This window comes from Carcharhinus amblyrhynchos, unplaced genomic scaffold (genome assembly GCF_965287045.1).
Source record: "Carcharhinus amblyrhynchos unplaced genomic scaffold, sCarAmb.v2.hapA chromosome_576, whole genome shotgun sequence".
NCBI lineage: Eukaryota > Metazoa > Chordata > Chondrichthyes > Carcharhiniformes > Carcharhinidae > Carcharhinus > Carcharhinus amblyrhynchos.
Genome location: NW_027650316.1, coordinates 47215 through 60193, shown reverse-complemented (window position 1 = coordinate 60193; position 12979 = coordinate 47215).

Here is a 12979-nt window from a genome sequence, read left to right as displayed (position 1 = left end):
AGGAGAGAGTACAGAATGTAGTGTTACAGTCATAGCTAGGGTGTAGAGAAAGATCAACTTAATGCAAGGTAGGCCCATTCAAAAGTCTGACAGCAGCAGGGAAGAAGCTGTTCTTGAGTTGGTTGGTACATGACCTCAGACTTTTGTATCTTTTTTCTCATAGAATCATAGAACCCTACAGTGCACTGAACACAATCCCACCCAGGCCCTATCTCCATATCCCTACATATTATACCCAGTAATCCCTCTAATCCACACATCCTGGACAGTAAGGGGCAATTTCTTAGCATGGCCAATCAACCTAACCCGCACATCTTTGGACTGTGGGGGGAAACCGGAGCACCTGGAGGAAACCCATGCAGACACGAGGAGAATGTGCAAACTCCACACAGACAGTGACCCGAGCCAGGAATTGAACCCAAGACCACTAGAGCTGTGAAGCAGCAGTGCTACCCACTGTGCTACCATGCCGCCCAAAGGGAGGAAGGAAGAAGGTGCAAGAGAGACTGTCCGGGGTGCATGGGATCCTTAATTATGCTGGCTGCTTTGCCAAGGCAGCGGGAAGTGTAGACAGAGTCAATGCTTGGGAGGCTGGGTTTGCGTAATGGATTGGTCTACATTCACGACCAGATGCAGAGTCATGTGCTAACCCTGCTATTTTTGTTCTCTTTATTTCTGGTGCAAAGCAGTGTTTCTATAATGGTAAACCACATTTTCTCCATTATTCCCAGTGCTGAGCCTGTTACGAGCCTTCAGTATTCTGGGGGCGGCAGTGTGGATTCTGTGCTTGTGTACAGCCCTCTTCTACATACTCATCCATGGCCAGACCATGTGTGTTTATATCTTTGAGGCCACACATTCTGCACCCATGAATCACTGACTATTTTTAGGAAGCTCTTCAAACTCTTCCCTTTGTCCTTCTCTCAAGGTGCGATTGGCACGTCTGCTGTTGTTTCATGGAGACTTCCCCAGGACTTTAACTCACTGCCTGCTGCCACCATGTTGCGCTGCAGGTTCGAAGTCCAGATGGAACTCTGTGGGAATTTTCCATTCCCCCAAAGGACGCTGCGTGAATGTATGGTTGGTTAAATGCATAATACTTTATTTAAATCTACAATATACACATTTGAATGAAGTTAAATCTGTTCCTCTCCCTCCCATCTCTGTTACTGTCCTCGTACATTATCAATACTTTTGATTTGATTTATTATTGCCACATGTATTAGTATACGGTGAAAAGCATTGTTTCTTGCGTGCTATACAGACAAAGCATGCCATTCCTAGAGAAGGAAAGGAGAGAGCGTTACGGTCATAGCTAGGCTGCAGAGAAAGATCAACTTAATGCGAGTAGGTCCATTCAAAAGTCTGACAGCAGCAGGGAAGAAGCTGTTCTTGAGTCGGTTGGTACGTGACCTCAGACTTTTGTACCTTTTCCCCAATGGAAAAAGGTGGAAGAGAGAATGTCCGGGGTGCGTGGGGTCCTTGATTATGCCGGCTGCTTTTCCGAGGCAGTGGGAAGAGTAGATAGAATCAATGGATGGGAGGCTGGTTTGCGTGATGGATTGAGCTACATTCATGACCTTTTATAGCTCTTTGTGGTCTTGGGCAGAGCAGGAGCCCATACCAAGCTGTGATACAACCAGAAAGAATGCTTTCTATGGTGCGTCTGTAAAAATTCTTGAGAACCGTCATTACGATGACGTCATTCCTTCTTCTCATGTTAACATTTTCCTCTAAGTATCCCCTCAAACCATCATCCCAGTACCAATGAAAAACCAAGCAGAGCCAGTGGCTCTGACATCCATCATTACTAAGTGCTTTGAAAGGTTAGTCATGGCATGAATCAATTCCAGCCCCCAGGCTGCCTGGATCCACTACAGTTTGCCTATTGCTGCAATGGGTCCACAGCAGATGCCATCTCCCTGTACTCAACCCTGGAACACCTAGGTAACAGGGACACCTATGTCAGACTCCTATTTATTGACTACAGCTCAGCCTTCAACACTATCATTCCCACGAAACCCATCTCCAAACTCCGTGACCTGGGCCTTAGCACCTCCCTCTGTGACTGGATCCTGAACTTCCTAACTCGCAGATCACAATCAGTAAGGACAGGCAACACCTCCTCCACGATCATCCTCAACACCGGTGCCCCACAAGGCTGTGTTCTCAGCCCCCTCACTGTACTCCTTTTACACCTATGACTGTGTGGCCAAATTCCCCTCCAATTCGATTTTCAAGTTTGCTGACGCTGCCATAGTAGGTCAGATCTCAAACAACGACGAGACAGAGTACAGGAATAAGATCATGAAATGGTGAACTGGTGCGGGCAACAATAATCTCTCCCTCAATGTCCATAAAACAAAGGAAATTGTCATTGATTTCAGGAAGTGTAAAGGAGAACGTGCCCCTGTCTACATTAATGGGAATGAAGTAGAACGGGTCGAGAGCTTCAAGTTTTTGGGTGTCCAGATCATCAACAACCTGTCCTGGTCCCTCCCATGCCAACACAATGGTTAAGAAAGTCCATCAACATCTCTACTTTCTCAGGAGACTAAGGAAATTTGGCATGTCAGCTCCGACTCTCACCAACTTTTATAGGTGCACCATAGAAAGCATTCTTTCTGGTTGTATCACAGCTTGGTATGGGCTCCTGCTCTGCCCAAGACCGCAAGGAACTACAAAAGGTCGTGAATGTAGCCTAATCCATCACGCAAACCAGCTTCCCATCCATTGACTCTGTCTATACTTCCCACTGCCTTGGAAAAGTAGCCAGCATAATTAAAGACCCCATGCACCCCGAACATTCTCTCTTCCACCTTCTTCCGTTGGGAATAAGTTACAAAAGTCTGAGGTCATGTACCAACCGACTCAAGAACAGCTTCTTCCCTGCTGAATGGACTTACCTTGCATTAAGTTGATCTTTCTCTACACCCTAGCTATAACTGTAACATTCTATTCTGCATTCTCTCATTTCCTTCTCTATGAACGGTATACTTTGTCTGTATAGCACACAAGAAACAATACTTTTCACTGTATGTTAATACATGTGACAATAATAAATCAAATCAAATCAAATGTTTACCCAATTAGATATTCCCATTTTTTCACTGTCATAGTGTATTAACATCAGTAGAAATATACTCAAAAACACAGTTTTAAAGCTTAAAGTTTATTTATTAGTGTCTCAAGGAGGCTTACATTAACACTGCAATGAAGTTACTGTGAAAATCCCGTCATCATCATCCTGGGGTGTTGGGGGAGAGGGGTTACTGAGTGACAGTGTGAGGGAGCTGGATTAACATCAGTAGAGATACAGTCAGTAACACAGGGTGCTGGGGGAGAGGGGTTACTGAGTGACAGTGTGAGGGAGCTGGATTAACATCAGTAGAGATACAGTCAGTAACACAGGGTGCTGGGGGGAGAGGGGAGAGGTGTTCTGGTTTCCTCCCACAGTCCAAAGATGTGCAGATTAGGTGGATTGGCCATGCTAAGTTAACCTTAGTGTCAGGGAGACTAGCTAGGGTAAATGCATGGGGTTATGGGATTATGATCGGTATAGGCTGAATGGGCCAAATGGCCTCCTTCTGCACAGTAGGATTCTATGATTCCATGATTCTGACCCAGTTATAGTGAAGGAATGGCCCATGTATTTCCAACTTGGGATGGTGTGTGTGTGTGTGGGCTGGGGGGTGGGGGGGACTTGGAGGGGAACCTCCAGGTGGTGGTGTACCCAGGTGACTGCTGCCCTTTTCCTCTGAGTTGGAAGTGGTCATGGATTTGGGTGGCGCTGTTGAAGGAGCCTTGGCGAGCCGCTGCAGTGCATCTTGTAGACGGTACACACTGCTGCCTCTGTGCGTCGGTGGTGGAGGGAGTGAGTGTCGAGGGTGGGTGGTTAGCGTGTCGATCGAGCAGCGGGGGGCTGCTTTGTCCCGGATGGTGTCGAGCTTCTCGAGTGTTGTCGGAGCCGCGCTCATCCAGGCGAGTGGGAGAGTATTCCATCACACTCCTGACTTGTGCCTTGTAGATGGTGGACAGGCTTTGGGGGGAGTCAGGAGGTGAGTTACTCTCCGCAGGATTCCCAGCCTCTGACCTGCTCTGGGAGCCACAGTATTTATATGGCTGGGTCCAGTTCAGTTTCTGGTCAATGGTAACCCCCCAGGATGTTGATAGTGGGGGGAGATTCAGTGATGGGAATGGCATTGAATGCCAAGGGGAGATGGTTAGATCCTCTCTTGTTGGAGATGGGCATTGCCTGGTGCTTGTGTGGGGTGAATGTTACTCTCCACTTGTCAGCCCGAGCCTGGATATTGTCCAGGTCTTGCTGCATTTGGATACGGGCTGCTTCAGGATCTGAGGAGTGGTGAACGGTGCTGAACATTGTGCAGTCATCAGCGAACATCCCCACTTCTGACCTTATGATGGAGGGAAGGTCATTGATGAAGCAGCTGAAGATAGCTGGGGCCTCGGACACGACCCTGAGGAACTCCTGCAGGGATGTCCTGGAGCTGAGATGATCGAACTCCAACCACCCCAACCAGGAATGACTCCAACCAGCGATGCAGAGAATAAAGCACAAACTCAGGAGCTTACAAGGCCCACAGGGGGTGATTTGATGCAAGTTTTTGAATTATTCAGATAGGGTAGGGAGAGAGAAACTATTTCTAGCTGGTTTGGGGGGAGTCTGGGAATGGGGGGGGGGCGCAGTGACAAAGTCTAAAAATGAAAGGGGTGGGTGAAGGTGCGGATATGGAGATAACTCACAGATCAGACTTGATCTCATTGAATGGAGGATTGGGTTCAGAGATGAATGGCCTCCTCATGTTCCTGTGTAGCAGATTCGAGAGGGGCTGAATGGCCTCCACCTGTGCCTGTGTAGCAGGCTCGAAAAGGGGGACTGAATGGGCCTCTCCCTGTTCCAGTGTAACAAGCTCAAAAGAGGAGCTGAACAGCCTCCTCCTATTCCAATGTAATAGACTTGACAGAGGGGTTGAATGGCCTCCTCCTGTTCCTGTGTAACAGGCTCAAGATGGGCTGAATGGCCTCCTCCTGTTCCCGTGTAACAGGCTCGAAAGGGGCTGAATGGCCTCCTCCTGTTCCTGTGTTACAGGCAGGAGACGGGCTGAATGGCCTGCTCCTGTTCCCGTGTAACAGGCTCGAAAGGGGCTGAATGGCCTCCTGTTCCTGTGTTACAGACTCAAAAGGGATTGAATGGACTCCTCCTGTTCCTGTGTAACAGGCTCGAGAGAGGCTGAATGGCCTTCTCCTGTTCCTGTGTAACAGGCTGGAGAGGGGCTGAATGACCTGTTCCTGTTCCTAAAAACCATTTGTGTAAGCTATATTTGGTGAGTTTCTTCCTGTAATTTAGTTTAGAATTTAACATCCATAACACCACAGTTAGTAGTCGAACAGAAATGACTCATATCTTTATCCAGCCCGGAACAGAACGGAAGTACATTTCCTCTTCAGAAAAAGAGGGAGCATTACTCTGTATCTAACCCCGTGCTGTACCTGTCCTGGGAGTGTTTGATGGGGGACAGTGTAGAGGGAGCTTTACTCTGTATCTAACCCCGTGCTGTACCTGTCCTGGGAGTGTTCGATGGGGACAGTGTAGAGGGAGCTTTACTCTGTATCTCACCCTGTGTTGTACCTGTCCTGGGAGTGTTCGATGGGGACAGTGTCGAAAATTTTCGAGGAAGTAATATGATTGATGATTAGTCATTTTACAATAGTATGAAATCTTCTTCCCTCTCACAGGAGCCCCTGTCTTTGGCAAACATTCCCAGAAATTCCATGAACCTACACAATTTATTAATAATCCAAGATTATTCATTTCCTGTTTCAAATGATTTTCCATAAACTTACATCAGGATCCAATTAAAGTATCTCAGCTGATGTAGGAATTTGTGTTCTATGTCTGGCACTGAGCAACCTCATTCTGTATGTGTGTCTCACTGTTTGAGTATGTGTTTGTGTGTGTCGCACTGTGTGTGTGTGTCTGTGAGTGTCTCATTGTTTGAGTATGTGTTTGTGTGTGTCTCACTGTGTGTGTCTGTGTGTGTCTCATTGTTTGAGTATGTGTTTATGTGTGTCTCACTGTGTGAGTGTGTCTGTGTGTGTCTCATTGTTTGAGTATGTGTTTGTGTGTCTCACTGTGTGTGTGTCTGTTTGTGTCTGTGTGTATCTCACTGTGTGAGTGTATGTGAGTGTGTATCCGTATGTGTGTTTCTCTTTGAGTGTAGTGAATGTGACTGTGTGTGTCTCATTGTGTGTGTGTCTGTGTCTGTCTCACTGTGTGCATATGAATGTGTGTTTATGTGTGTCTCACTGTGTGATTGTGTATTTGTGTGTGTCTCACTGTGAGTGTATGTGGGTGTTTGTCTGTCTCACTGTGTGTGTATGTGAGTGTGTGTCTGTGAGTGAGTTAATGTGTGCGTGTGACTGAGTGTGTGTTTGTGAATGAGTAAATGTGTGCTTGAATGGGAATGGATTTTGGTCCATTGGGATTGTGTACAGTGGGAGTGAATGGGAAGGGGTTTGGGATGGGAATTGTGTACAGTGGGAGTGAATGGGAAGGGGTTTGGGTCCATTGGGATTGGGTACAGTGGGAGTGAATGGGAAGGGGTTTGGGTCCATTGGGATTGTGTACAGTGGGAATGAATGAGAAGGGGTTTGGGTCCATTGGGATTGTGTACAGTGGGAATGAGTGAGAAGGGGTTTGGGTCCATTGGGATTGTGTACAGTGGGAGTGAAGGGGAAGGGGTTTGGGATTGGGATTGTGTACAGTGGGAGTGAATGGGAAGGGGTTTGGGTCCATTGGGATTGTGTACAGTGGGAGTGAAGGGGATTGGGATTGTGTACAGTGGGAATGAATGGGAAGGGGTTTGGGTCCATTGGGATTGTGTACAGTGGGAGTGATGGGGAAGGGGTTTGGGATTGGGATTGTGTACAGTGGGAGTGAATGGGAAGGGGTTTGGTCCATTGGAATGTGTACAGTGGGAGTGAATGGGAAGGGGTTTGGGTCCATTGGGATTGTGTACAGTGGGAGTGAATGGGAAGGGGTTTGGGTCCATTGGGATTGTGTACAGTGGGAGTGAATGGGAAGGGGTTTGGGTCCATTGGGATTGTGTACAGTGGGAGTGAATGGGAAGGGGTTTGGGTCCATTGGGATTGTGTACAGTGTGAGTGAATGGGAAGGGGTTTGGGTCCATTGGGATTGTGTACAGTGGGAGTGAATGGGAAGGGGTTTGGGTCCATTGGGATTGTGTACAGTGGGAGTGAATGGGAAGGGGTTTGGGTCCATTGGGATTGTGTACAGTGGGAGTGAATGGGAAGGGGTTTGGGTCCATTGGGATTGTGTACAGTGGGAGTGAATGGGAAGGGGTTTGGGTCCATTGGGATTGTGTACAGTGGGAGTGAATGGGAAGGGGTTTGGGTCCATTGGGATTGTGTACAGTGGGAGTGAATGGGAAGGGGTTTGGGTCCATTGGGATTGTGTACAATGGGAGTGAATGGGAAGGGGTTTGGGTCCATTGGGATTGTGTACAATGGGAGTGAATGGGAAGGGGTTTGGGTCCATTGGGATTGTGTACAGTGGGAGTGAATGGGAAGGGGTTTGGGTCCATTGGGATTGTGTACAGTGTGAGTGAATGGGAAGGGGTTTGGGTCCATTGGGATTGTGTACAGTGGGAGTGAATGGGAAGGGGTTTGGGTCCATTGGGATTGTGTACAGTGGGAGTGAATGGGAAGGGGTTTGGGTCCATTGGGATTGTGTACAGTGGGAGTGAATGGGAAGGGGTTTGGGTCCATTGGGATTGTGTACAGTGGGAGTGAATGGGAAGGGGTTTGGGTCCATTGGGATTGTGTACAATGGGAGTGAATGGGAAGTGGTTTGGGTCCATTGGGATTGTGTACAGTGGGAATGAATGGGAAGGGGTTTGGGATCGGGATTGTGTACAGTGGGAATGAATGGGAAGGGGTTTGGGCCCATTGGGATTGTGTACAATGGGAGTGAATGGGAAGGGGTTTGGGTCCATTGGGATTGTGTACAGTGGGAGTGAATGGGAAGGGGTTTGCTCCATTGGGATTGTGTACAGTGGGATGAATGGGAAAGGACTTGGTCCATTGGGATTGTGTACAGTGGGAGTGAATGGGAAGGGGTTTGGGTCCATTGGGATTGTGTACAGTGGGAGTGAATGGGAAGGGGTTTGGGTCCATTAGGATTGTGTACAGTGGGAGTGAATGGGAAGGGGTTTGCTCCATTGGGATTGTGTACAGTGGGATGAATGGGAAAGGATTTGGTCCATTGGGATTGTGTACAGTGGGAGTGAATGGGAAGGGGTTTGCTCCATTGGGATTGTGTACAGTGGGATGAATGGGAAAGGACTTGGTCCATTGGGATTGTGTACAGTGGGAGTGAATGGGAAGGGGTTTGGGTCCATTGGGATTGTGTACAGTGGGAGTGAATGGGAAGGGGTTTGCTCCATTGGGATTGTGTACAGTGGGATGAATGGGAAAGGACTTGGTCCATTGGGATTGTGTACAGTGGGAATGAATGGGAAGGGGTTTGGGTCCATTGGGATTGTGTACAGTGGGAGTGAATGGGAAGGGGTTTGGGTCCATTAGGATTGTGTACAGTGGGAGTGAATGGGAAGGGGTTTGCTCCATTGGGATTGTGTACAGTGGGATGAATGGGAAAGGATTTGGTCCATTGGGATTGTGTACAGTGGGAGTGAATGGGAAGGGGTTTGCTCCATTGGGATTGTGTACAGTGAGAATGAATGAGAAGGGGTTCGGGTCCATTGGGATTGTGTACAGTGGGAGTGAATGGGAAAGAGTTTGGGATCGGGATTGCGTACAGTGGGAGTGAATGGGAAGGGGTTTGGGTCCATTGGGATTGTGTACAGTGGGAGTGAATGGGAAGGGGTTTGGATCCATTGGGATTGTGTACAGTGGGAGTGAATGGGAAAGAGTTTGGGATCGGGATTGCGTACAGTGGGAGTTAGTGGTTTGGGATTTGTGAATGGTGGAACAGTTTTAAGGGGCCGATTGGCCTCCTCCTGTCCCCAGCTTGTACGTTGATGCGTGTATCCAGATGACTGGTGCTCATTGGCTTCTGGAGCACTGACCAGGTCACCCTGCTCCTCCCGCAGAACCCTGCTTGGGTTCTGAAATCTTATACCCCATTTTCCAGCACTTTGTCCATGGCCTTGTACGCTGTGGGGCTTCCAAACACTTACCTAAATATTTCTTTAGTGTTGTGAGTGTTTACGCCTCCAACACCCTTTCAGGCAGTGAGTTCCAGGTTCCCACCACCCTCAGGGTGAAAAAGCTTCAAATCCCCTCTAAATCTCCTGCCCCTTGACCTTAACTCAATCCCCCCAGTTACTGAACCCTCTACTAAGGGGAAAATATCCCTCCTATCCACCCTATCTGTGTCCCTTATAATTTTGGACACCTCGATCAGATCCTCCATCAGCCTTCTCTGCTCTGAGAAAAACAACCCCAGCCTAACCAGCCTCTCTCCATGGGCGGCTCAGTGGTTAGCACTGCTGTCTCACAGCGCCAGGCACCCAGGTTCAATTCCCAGCTTGGGTCACTGTGTGTGTGGAGTTCTCCCCATATTTGTGAGGGTTTCCTCCGGGTGCTCCGGTTTCCTCCCACAGTCCGAAAGATGTGCTGGTTAGGTGCGTTGGCCGTGCTAAATTCTACTCCTGCTCCTATTTCTTATGTTCTTATCTGAAACACTCCCACTTTCAAGTCTGCCCAGCACTTAGAATTAAAATGGTAAAATAGGTCTGTACACCCTGTATTGGGAGTCTCACTTCTTTCCCAGTGGATCTCAGTGTCCATCCCTCTGCCCTGTGGAGAGGTGTGTGTTTGAGTAGAAGGCAGCTGGTGCTATTGTTGCTATTGTTGGCAGTGCTGTGGCCTTATCAGAGTTGGGACTCAGAGCTGTATAAGCTGCTTCCAGTGAAAGCTGACATCAGGGAACTGCAGCTGAAGGTGAGTGAAGTGCTAGACAGACAGATCAGCCATGATCTTATTGAATGGCGGGGCAGGCTCGAAGGGCTATATGGCCTACTCCTGCTCCTATATCTTATGTTCTTATGTACCAGACAGGCGCCAGAGACTAGGGGATTTTCACAGTAACTTCATTGCCGTGTTAATGTAAGTCTATGAGTGACAATATTAAATAAAACTTAAAACCTTTTACTAAGGGGAAAAATTCCTATCCAAACCACCCTATTTATGACCCTCATAATTTTGGACACCTCGATCAGATCCCCCCTCAGCTTTCTCTGCTCTGACCCCAGCCTAACCACCCTCCAATATAGCTGAAACTCTCCAGCAACAGGCACCATCCTGGGGAATCTCCTCTGCACCCTCTCCAGTGCAATCACATTACAGTGTGGTGACCGGGATTGCAGGACTGGGTGGCACGATAGTACAGTGGTTAGCACTGCTGCTTCGCAACTCCAGGGACCTGGGTTCGATTCCCGGCTCGGGTCACTGTCTGTGTGGAGTTTGCACATTCTCCTCGTGTCTGCGTGGGTTTCCTCCGGCTGCTCTGATTTCCCACCACACTCCAAAGAGCTGCGGGTTAGGCCATGCTAAAATTGCCCCTTAGTGTCCTGAGATGTGTAGGTTAGAGGGTTTAGTGGGTAAATGTGTGGGGGTGGGGCCTGGGTGGGATTGTGGTCGGTGCAGACTCGATGGGCCGAATGGGGGGTTTCTATGACTCTAGCTGTGGCCGAATGGGGAGTGTTTTATGCAGCTCGGTCAGAACCTCCCTTGATAAATGAGGGCGCATGTCCCGTCTGCCTTTTCACCACCTTCTCTACCTGTCCTGCTACCTCCAGAGATCGATGGACATGGGCGCCAAGGTCCCTCTGGTCCTCGGTACTTGTTAGCGTCACACCGTCCATTTCCCATGGCTTGTCAGTCCTCTCAGAATGCACCGCCGCGCACCTTTTGGGGTTTAATTGCATTTGGCCACTGATCCGCCCATTGGACCCATGGTCCATATCCTCCTAGCAGCCATTTGCCAAGCAATAGTACTGCCTCCTTAGACAGAGGAGAGTTAATTACATTGTGTCCTGGTGGGTGCAAGATGGGAAGTTTCAACAAGTCTTGCCTTTTTCCAGATGTCTGAAAGATGTGCACGCAGAATTAGCAAGTTACCCCCACCCTGCCCTGGCAGTGCAGGCAAACACTCGCTGACTAAATAAACGCAGGGTTATTACGTCCAAAGCTGGTTTTGTGCTGTTGCAATGCACCAGTGCAGGAGTGTGACTGGTTGCAGTGGTGTTCCAGACGGGCCAGTCGAGAACAGATGGATGAATGGCCTCCATGCTGTGCTGATGCCATCCCAGGATTCAGTGGCGGTAATGGTCCTGGGAATCGAAGATTCATGAGAATGCGGAAGGAACTCATTTCCCCTCATCCCAATCCAAAATGGCTGACCATAACCCAGAGCAGTGGCAGGGTCAGTGCTGAGGGAGCACCGCACTGTGGGAGGGTCAGTGCTGAGGGAGCGCCGCACTGTGGGAGGGTCAGTGCTGAGGGAGCGCCGCACTGTGGGAGGGTCAGTGCTGAGGTACGCCGCACTGTGGGAGGGTCAGTGCCTAGGGAGCGCCGCACTGGGGGAGGGTCAGTGCTGAGGGAGCGCCGCACTGTGGGAGGGTCAGTGTCTAGGGAGCGCTGCACTGTGGGAGGGTCAGTGCTGGGGGAGGGTCAGTGCTGAGGGAGCGCTGCACTGTGGGAGGGTCAGTGCCGAGGGAGCGCCGCACTGTGGGAGGGTCAGTGCCGAGGGAGCACCGCACTGTGGGAGGGTCAGTGCCGAGGGAGCGCTACACTGTGGGAGGGTCAGTGCTGGGGGAGGGTCAGTGCCGAGGGAGCGCCGCACTGTGGGAGGGTCAGTGCCGAGGGAGCGCCGCACTGTGGGAGGGTCAGTGCCGAGGGAGCGCCGCACTGTGGGAGGGTCAGTGCCGAGGGAGCGCCGCACTGTGGGAGGGTCAGTGCCGAGGGAGCGCCGCACTGTGGGAGGGTCAGTGCCGAGGGAGCGCCGCACTGTGGGAGGGTCAGTGCCGAGGGAGCGCCGCACTGTGGGAGGGTCAGTGCCGAGGGAGCGCCGCACTGTGGGAGGGTCAGTGCCGAGGGAGCGCTGCACTGTGGGAGGGTCAGTGCTGGGGGAGGGTCAGTGCTGAGGGAGCACTGCACTGTGGGAGGGTCAGTGCAGAGGGAGCACCGCACCATGGGAGGATCAGTGCCGAGGGAGCACCGCACCGTGGGAGGGTCAGTGCTGAGGGAGCGCTGCACTGTGGGAGGGTCAGTGCTGGGGGAGGGTCAGTGCTGGGGGAGGGTCTGAGGGAGGATCAGTGCTGGGGGAGGGTCAGTGCTGGGGGAGGATCAGTGCTGGGGGAGGGTCTGAGGGAGGATCAGTGCTGGGGGAGGGTCAGTGCTGGGGGAGTATCAGTGCTGGGGGAGGGTCTGAGGGAGGATCAGTGCTGGGGGAGGGTCAGTGCTGGGGGAGGATCAGTGCTGGGGGAGGGTCTGAGGGAGGGTCAGTGCTGGGGGAGGGTCTGAGGGAGGATCAGTGCTGGGACAGGGTCAGTGCTGGGACAGGGTCAGTGCTGGGGGAGGGTCAGTGCTGGGGGAGGATCTGAGGGAGGGTCAGTGCTGGGGGAGGGTCAGTGCTGGGGGAGGGTCTGAGGGAGGGTCAGTGCTGGGGGAAGGTCAGTGCTGGGGGAGGATCAGTGCTGGGGGAGGGTCTGAGGGAGGGTCAGTGCTGGGGGAGGGTCTGAGGGAGGGTCAGTGCTGGGGGAGGGTCAGTGCTGGGGGAGGGTCTGAGGGAGGGTCAGTGCTGGGGGAGGGTCTGAGGGAGTTGGATTTGATTCTGTCAGTGCCCCCTTCTGATTTAAAGGGCTGCTTCCTGTGATTGACAAGGTGAGCAGCCAATAAGAGCAGAGGGGCGGGG